Source organism: Canis lupus, chromosome 30 (genome assembly GCF_003254725.2).
Source record: "Canis lupus dingo isolate Sandy chromosome 30, ASM325472v2, whole genome shotgun sequence".
NCBI classification, from domain to species: Eukaryota; Metazoa; Chordata; class Mammalia; order Carnivora; family Canidae; genus Canis; species Canis lupus.
In genome coordinates this window covers 15,076,193-15,084,042 of record NC_064272.1, presented here as the reverse complement: position 1 = coordinate 15,084,042, position 7,850 = coordinate 15,076,193, and the positions used below count along the sequence as shown (strand labels likewise).

At 38.1% G+C, this 7,850-nt stretch overlaps 1 pseudogene; it reads left to right on the top strand.

Moving 5' to 3' along the window:
• The first annotated feature begins 5,793 nt into the window (after positions 1-5,793).
• On the top strand, positions 5,794-6,640 carry LOC112675461 (M-phase phosphoprotein 6-like; annotated as a pseudogene).
• The last annotated feature ends 1,210 nt before the right edge of the window (positions 6,641-7,850 follow it).

Here is a 7,850-nt window from a genome sequence, read left to right as displayed (position 1 = left end):
GTTATTCCTGTGCCAGGTTTTCTCATTTCTCTCTCAGGAGCGCTAACAAGTGTTTGGCATGCATCTCCCTGTCCTGTCCTCCCTGCTTGATATCTTCTCTCTCATCTCTCTGTCTGAAAAATTTTTTCCTTTGCATTTTGAAGCAGGCTCTCATGATGGTTTTTCATATTTCTGATTCTGTTTTCAACTATTTCCATTACGGACTCCAAACGATATTGACTTCTGGGATTGATGAAAATACCTTTTATGAAAAACCTTTAGATATTTTAAATTAAGTTTTACATTGCCCTTTGGTCGGTTGATAAAATCTATTTTTGAGATATAGAAGATTGTGGTAACTCAGGAGCCCCGGGGGACTCAGGAGAGGGACAAATCTGTGTAGGACCAGGGGTGTGGTGAAGACTTGAAGACAATGTAAAGAGACTAAAGAGGGGGGTATATTACTTTGCTTTAATAACAAGCCCAACTATATTATAATCAGCCTACATGTTTCCCATAAGAAGTGCCAGCCAGACAATATTATGTGCTCATGTGTTCCCCTGAGGCTGCACATTGCCTTTCTCTGTTTTCTTATCTCCTTCAAAGCTACACTTGATATTCATTGGAATTAGGTTTCATCTATATCAGAATATTTAGGGTGGGACCATGCTACTATGATTTATTCCAGGAATGGCCTTGGCAGTAAGCAGCAGTGTCTTTATTTCATAGCTGGGAAAAAATGGTTCATAGAGAAGTTAAATAATTTATCCAAGATTGGAAATCTGAAGGAAGAGCAGAGAACTTTTTAGCAGTCTCCTATTTTCAGAAATTCTTCATTTTAACATTTGCACTGTTTCAAAATCAGGTAATTATGAAATTTTTTGTTTTTTACTTTATTTTTTTGTTGAAAGGCTTTTATTTTATTTTATTTTATTTTATTTTATTTTATTTTTAATTGGAGTTCAATTTGCCAACATATAGCATATCACCCATTGCTCATCCCGTCAAGTGCCCCCCTCAGTGCCCGTCACCCAGTCACCTCAACCCCCGGCTCACCTCCCTTTCTACTACCCCTTGTTCGTTTCCCTACGAACTCCCTAGGAGTTCTAGGAGTCCCTAGAGACTCCTAACGAGTCTCTCATGTTCTGTCATCCTCACTGATATTTCCCACTCATTTTCTCTCCTTTCCCCTTTATTCCCTTTCACTATTTTTTATATTCCCCAAATAAATGAGACCATATAATGTTTGTCCTTCTCCGATTGACTTATTTCACTCAGCATAATACCCTCCAGTTCCATCCATGTCGAAGCAAATGGTGGGCATTTGTCATTTCTAATGGCTGAGGAATATTCCATTGTATGCATAGACCACAGCTTTTTATCCATTCATCTTTCACCGAGGCTCCTTCCACAGTTTGGCTTCCATATATTTCACCAAGGCTCCTTCCACATTGCTGCTACAAACATTGGGGTGCAGGTGTTCTGGCGTTTCACTGTATCAGTGTTTTGGGGGTAAATCTATCTCCAGCAGTACAATTGCTGGGTCGTAGGGCAGTTCTATTTTTAACTCTTTGAGGAACCTCCACACAGTTTTCCAGAGTGGCTGCACCAGTTCACATTCCCACCAACAGTGCAAGAGGGTTCCTGTTTCTCCACATCCTCTCCAACATTTGTTGTTTCCTGCCTTGTTAATTTTCCCCATTCTCACTGGTGTGAGGTGGTATCTCATTGTGGTTTTGATTTGTATTTCCCTGATGGCAAGTGATGCAGAGCATTTTCTCATGTGCATGTTGGCCATGTCTATGTCTTCCTCTGTGAGATTTCTGCTCATGTCTTTTGCCCATTTCATGATTGGATTGTTTGTTTCTTTGCTGTTGAGTTTAGTAAGTTCTTTATAGATCTTGGATACTAGCCCTTTATCTGAGATGTCATTTGCAAGTATCTTCTCCCATTCTGTAGGTTGTCTTTTAATTTTGTTGACTGTTTCTTTTGCTGTGCAGATGCTTTTTATCTTGATTAAGTCCCAATAATTCATTTTTGCTTTTGTTTCCCTTGCCTTCATAGATGTATCTTGCAAGAAGTTGCTATGGCCAAGTTTAAAAGTTTAAAAAGGGTGTTGCCTGTGTTCTCCTCTAGGATTTTGATGGAATCTTGTCTCACATTTAGATCTTTCATCCATTCTGAGTTTACTTTTGTGTCTGGGGTAAGAGAATGGTCTAGTTTTATTCTTCTGCACGTGGCTGTCCAATGTTCCCAGCACCATTTATTGAAGAGACTGTCCTTTTTCCAGTGGATAGTCTTTCCTGCTTTGTCGAATATTAGTTGACCATGGAGTTGAGGGCCCACTGCTGGATTCTCTATTCTGTTCCATTGATCTATGTGTCTGTTTTTGTGCCAGTACCACACTGTCTTGATGATCACAGCTTTGTACTACAACGTGAAATCTGGCATTGTGATGCCCCAGATCTGGTTTTCTTTTTTAATATTCCCCTGGCTATTTGGGGTCTGCTTTTTACCTTAAATTGGGTCTTACTTTTGGTGAAATTCTCAAAATTTGTCTTCACTACATAAAGTCTTCTATTTCTGTGGTCTTTTCCTGCCTTCCCTCTTCTTTCCATTTCTGCTTATCTGTAATGTTTCAACCAAGGATCCTTTATCAAAACCTGGTCTTAGCAAAGGAGCTGAATCTATACCCTCATACAAGAAAGGTATTAATTAATGTTTAAGATATTACATCTCCCTGTGAATTACAAATAAAGGAATCTTGTGCAATTAGGGGGACTTGATAGGTTAGAATACAAGGTTGGAGGAACTGAGGTGAAGAATAGGTAAAAAAGTTTGGAAAAATTTCTTTTCTTGGCCCTTATAGCTCACCATGTAAGTTCTACTTCTCCTGTTATTGTATTGTGACACAGTACACTGTACCCTGTATACACAGTACACTGTCACAGAGACTAGCAGGATGCACTAGTCAAAGTACATCAGGAATAGGTATCCTGCTTGCTCAGGTTTACATTTAAAAAAAAAAAAGAGAGAGAGAGATATTTTATTTTATTTTATTAGGCTCCATGCTCAGTGTAAACCCAATGCAGGGCTTGAACTCACAACCTTGAGATCAAGATCTGAACTGAGGTCAAGAGTTAGATGCTTAACCAACTGAGCCACCCAGGTGTCTCCAAAGACTAATTTTGAGAGCAGTTTTAGTTTCACAGCAAAATTGAATGGGAAGTCCAGATTGTTTCCATGTGCCTTCAAACCCCATCTCTCCCCACAGACTTCCTTACTACCACTATCCTGTACCAAAGTGGATATGTGTTACAACTGATGAGCCTACATTGACATAATAATAATTTAAATAATAATCCTCCAAAGTCCATAGGTTATATGAGGGTTCACTTTTGATGTACATTCTCTGGGACTGGACAAATGTATAATAATGTATCCATCATTATAGTATCACAAATCGTTGTTTCACTGCCCTAAAATTCTTCTATGCTCACCCTAATCATCTTTCCTTCCTCTCTAACCCCTGGAAACCAGTAATCTTTTTACTCTCCACAGTTTTGCCTTTTCCAGAATGCCATATAGTTGGAATTATATAAAATACAGCATTTTCAGATTGACTTCTTTAACTTGGCAATAACATTTAAGGTTCCTCCTTTCAGTCTTTCAATGGTTTGATAGCTTCTTTCTTTTTAGTGATAAATTATAGTCCATTGTCTATATGTACCACAGTTTATCCATTCACTTACTGAAGAACATTTGGTTGCTTCCAAGTTTTGACCATTATAAATAAAGCTGCTTGTAAACACTCATGTGCACATTTTTGTGTTGAGTAAGTTTCTAAGTGGACCATACTCTGACTGTATGGTCAGAGTATGTTTAATTTTGTGAGGAACTGCCAAAATGTCTTCCAAAGTGGCTGTACCATTTTACATTCCTACCAACAATGAATGAGAACTCCTGTTGTTCTACATCCTTATCAGCATTTGGTGTTATCAGTGTTTTGGCCAGTCTAAGATGTGGCTAGTGGTATCTTGTTGTTTTGACTTGCAATTCCTAAGAACAAAGGATGTTTAGCATCTTTTCATGTGCTTATTTGCTATCTGTATATCTTTTTTGGGGAGATGTCTGTTCAGGACTTAACGCCCATTTTTTAATCTGTTTGTCTTTTCTTACTGTGAAACTTTAAGAGTCCTTTGTATATTTTGGATGACAGTCTTTTATCAGATAGGTCATTTACAAATATTTTCTCTGAGTTTGTGGCTTGTCTCATTCTCTTGAGGCTTACTCTTTTTGAAAGTTTGCGTTACTGCACTTCACTTTTACAAAAAAACCGACATTAGTACCTACTTTCACTAACTGAAAGAAATCTTGGGATTTTTGCTTTTCCAAAAAAAGATTTATTCATTTATTTTAGAGAGAGGGTGCATAAGTGTGTGTGGGAAGGGCCACAGGGACAGAATCTTTGGCCATTCCCCCCCGCCTCCCCCAGCACCGCTGAGCGTAGAACCCATCTTGGGGTTTGATCGCACCACCCATGAGATCATGACCTGAGCTGAAACCAAGAGTTGGTTGCTCAATGGACTGAGCCCCTCAGGCACCCCTTAGGATTTTCACTTTATGAAAAGCAAAAAATAGCATTTAATGTTTGCTTTGTGGTGAGCTATTATAGAGGCAGCACACTCCCAGCAGCAACAGTGGTACTGCCAAGCTCCTTCCCTGGGAACTACACCCAAGCATCTCAGCATCAAGCTGCCATAGCTTTGAAATGTGTCTGTGAGCATCTGTGCTTTATCTCAATTTATTTTGTGCATCTGCTAGCAAGATGTGTCCTTAAAATATTAGAAAAGCCTAAGAAGAAGTTATTTTTTGGGTCTGGGAATGCTCAATTGTTTTTTCTAGTATAAGTTAATGGTGATTGCCTCTTTGTTTTACACCATTTCATCTTTAGAGAGAAATGCTCTGCTTGCAGATAAGGAGGGCAACCTGTATACGAAAAATAGTTTCTTTTCCATGTTCATTTCCTTATTTGTTTCTGAGAAGCAGCCAACAGAACTGAGGTGATGAGAAAAGAACATTATGTTCTGGTATCCATGGAGTAGGGAGGTCCAAAGAAGGACAGTTAATTTCTTGTCTGTTTTCAGCTGCTTGGTTGCATACATCTCAATACTAGAAGCTATACAGAGATTAAGGAGTGGAATATGTGGAACTGAAGTTTACCTAGATTTTTGCTATATTCTTTGGAGCTTTAAGGCCTTGTTGCTCTTGGAAGTTACAGATCCCAAATCTGTGTCAATGTCTCATATGGACTGTAGGATCAGCCCTGTCTCACAGGGACGCTTATCAATAAAACTTATCAGGTCCTCCAGTGTATAGTGATCTTATTGTGGTTTGAATTTGCATTTATTTGATAACTAATAATATTGAACATATTTTCATGTGGTATTTATATAATCTTATGAAATTTAAATATTGTGATCATTTTAAAAAATTGTTTTCTTACTGAGTTATAGAAGTTCATTTATATTTTGATACAAGTCCAATGTCAGGTATCTATTACAGCCATTTCTCCCTTTGTCTTTTCTTAACAGTGTCTTTGATGTTTTAGTTTTGGTGAAGTTCAACTGATCATTTTTTTCCTTTTATGATTAGTGCTTACATTTTCCCTGCCTAAAAAAAAATCTTTGCCTATCCGAAGATCACAAAGATATTTCCCCATATTGTTATCTAAAAATGTAGGTCCCTTTTAAGATTTTTATGTAGTGTTAGATAAAGATCAAGGCTTACTTATATCTGTCTGGCTATCAGTTTTACAGCATCATTTACTGAGAAGAGTGTCCTTTCTTCATTGACTTACTTTGGCACTTACATAAAAAATCAATGGGGTGGTGGAGCACAGCTGGAGCAGGAGTCAATATGGCAGCGAGCACCAGATGAAATCCTTGAAAAACCTGCTGCACATGAAGTTCATGCAAAGGGCACTGGACTCGGAGACCAAGAAACAACTAGAAGAGGAAGAAAAGAAAATCATTAGTGAAGAGCACTTGTATTTGGATTTGCCAGAGCTTAAAGAAAAAGAGTGTTTCATAAAAGAAAAGCAGATTTTCTTGTTACGTGAAGATCTTCTCTGTGGAAGAAAGTCAGAGGATTTAATCTTGAGGTTGAGAATGCTTCAGATGAATGCTAAGAACAAAGCAGGAAGAAGTTGAGGGTGAAGCAGTAGAAGCTCCATGTATCAGATGAAGAAATGGCCAGAAGAGAGGAGACCTTGGTGGGGACAATTGGAAAAAAATTTGCCAAGAAGAGAGACCATGTCAATTATGAAGAAGATGAAAATGGACACATATAACCAAAAGTTAAAGTAAAGAAGATGTTTTTAAAGCCCCAGGATTAAAGTGGATGCTTTAAAACAGAGCTCAGGGAAGCTTTGCAAGAGTTAGCATATTGTGGAACTCATTCTGATGGCTCTCTGTAATTAGTAATTAATACTGTAATGTTTATTTGTAAAGAAATGGATACTTTTGGAAATATGCCATTTTTGAAACAGATGTGTGGTGGATATTATACATCATTTGCTTAATGGTGTTCATCAAGAATGGATTTTTAGCCCTCGATCTTCAAATGTGCATAGGTATGTGATTCCTTCCTAAAGATCTTTATGACCTCAGATTTTTTCAGATTTTTTAATAGACTTTTCCAGTCACTGACCTTGAATTGACACACATTAATTAAACTAGTGTTTAAGTTGTCCTTATGTTTATATTTTACTTTAAGTTATTAATCATGAAAAAAAGTTATTAATCATGCCAAGCCAATTTATACATACATTTTAGAATTGAATGTCATGCGGACTTACATATAAATTCATCGAGAACAAATATGCCTCTCCAGACAGAAGTACTTGAATGCTACTAAGTCATTGTTAGTTTGTGAAATTATGGGTTGTTGTTTTTTTTTAAGATTTTATTTATTTATTCATGAGAGACAGAGAGAGAGAGAGAGAGAGAGAGAGAGAGAGAGAGGCAGAGACACAGGCAGAGGGAGAAGCAGGCTCCCTACAAGGAGCCCAAAATAGGACTCTATCCCAGATCCTGGGATCACGCCCTGACCCGAAGGCAGATGCTCAACCCCTGAGCCACCCAGGCATCCCTGGGTTTTTATTTAAAGCTTTTATTAATGAAAATTGTTCTGTAATAAAAAAATCAATGGCTAATATATATGTGGGTCTGCCTCTGGACTCTCTAATTACTTCATTGATCTATGAACTATCCTGTTACAAGTACCACACTGTCTTGATTACTTAATTACAGTGTAAGTTCCTCTAACTGTGAGATTTGTTTCAAATGAACTTCTGGCTCATCTAAATGTTTAGCTCCATTCCTCTCAGCTCTTTTTTCTTACAACTAAAAATCCTTGCATTTAACATAACCATGAACTTAGGAAGTCTCTGAAAGGTAGAAAAAAGAAGATGGGTTGCAGAGGGGCCACAAGACTTAAGGAAGATCAGGTAGTGAGTTTCTGGGTTTCTCCTTTATCTTGAACTAGGAGCTGTAGAAATCTTCAACCCAGATGGCTAACAGGTACAGACACAAATAGCTCCCAACCCTCTCCTTCCAAGTAAATAACAAGTAACTCTGTTCCCCCTTGCCAAAGTTTGGGAAAAAGATGGCCTAATAAAATAATATTTTAGGCATACTGGCCCTACTCCATCCAAACACCAATGGAAAAACCACACTCCCTTATCCTACCCCACAAAAACAAACTATGTGCTCCAGTTCCTCCATTGGATGTCAGCAGGGCTGAGCAGGAAGCTGATCTTCCATTCCTGCCCAATGGAAGCACATGGTGCTCTAATTTCTATGCCAGGG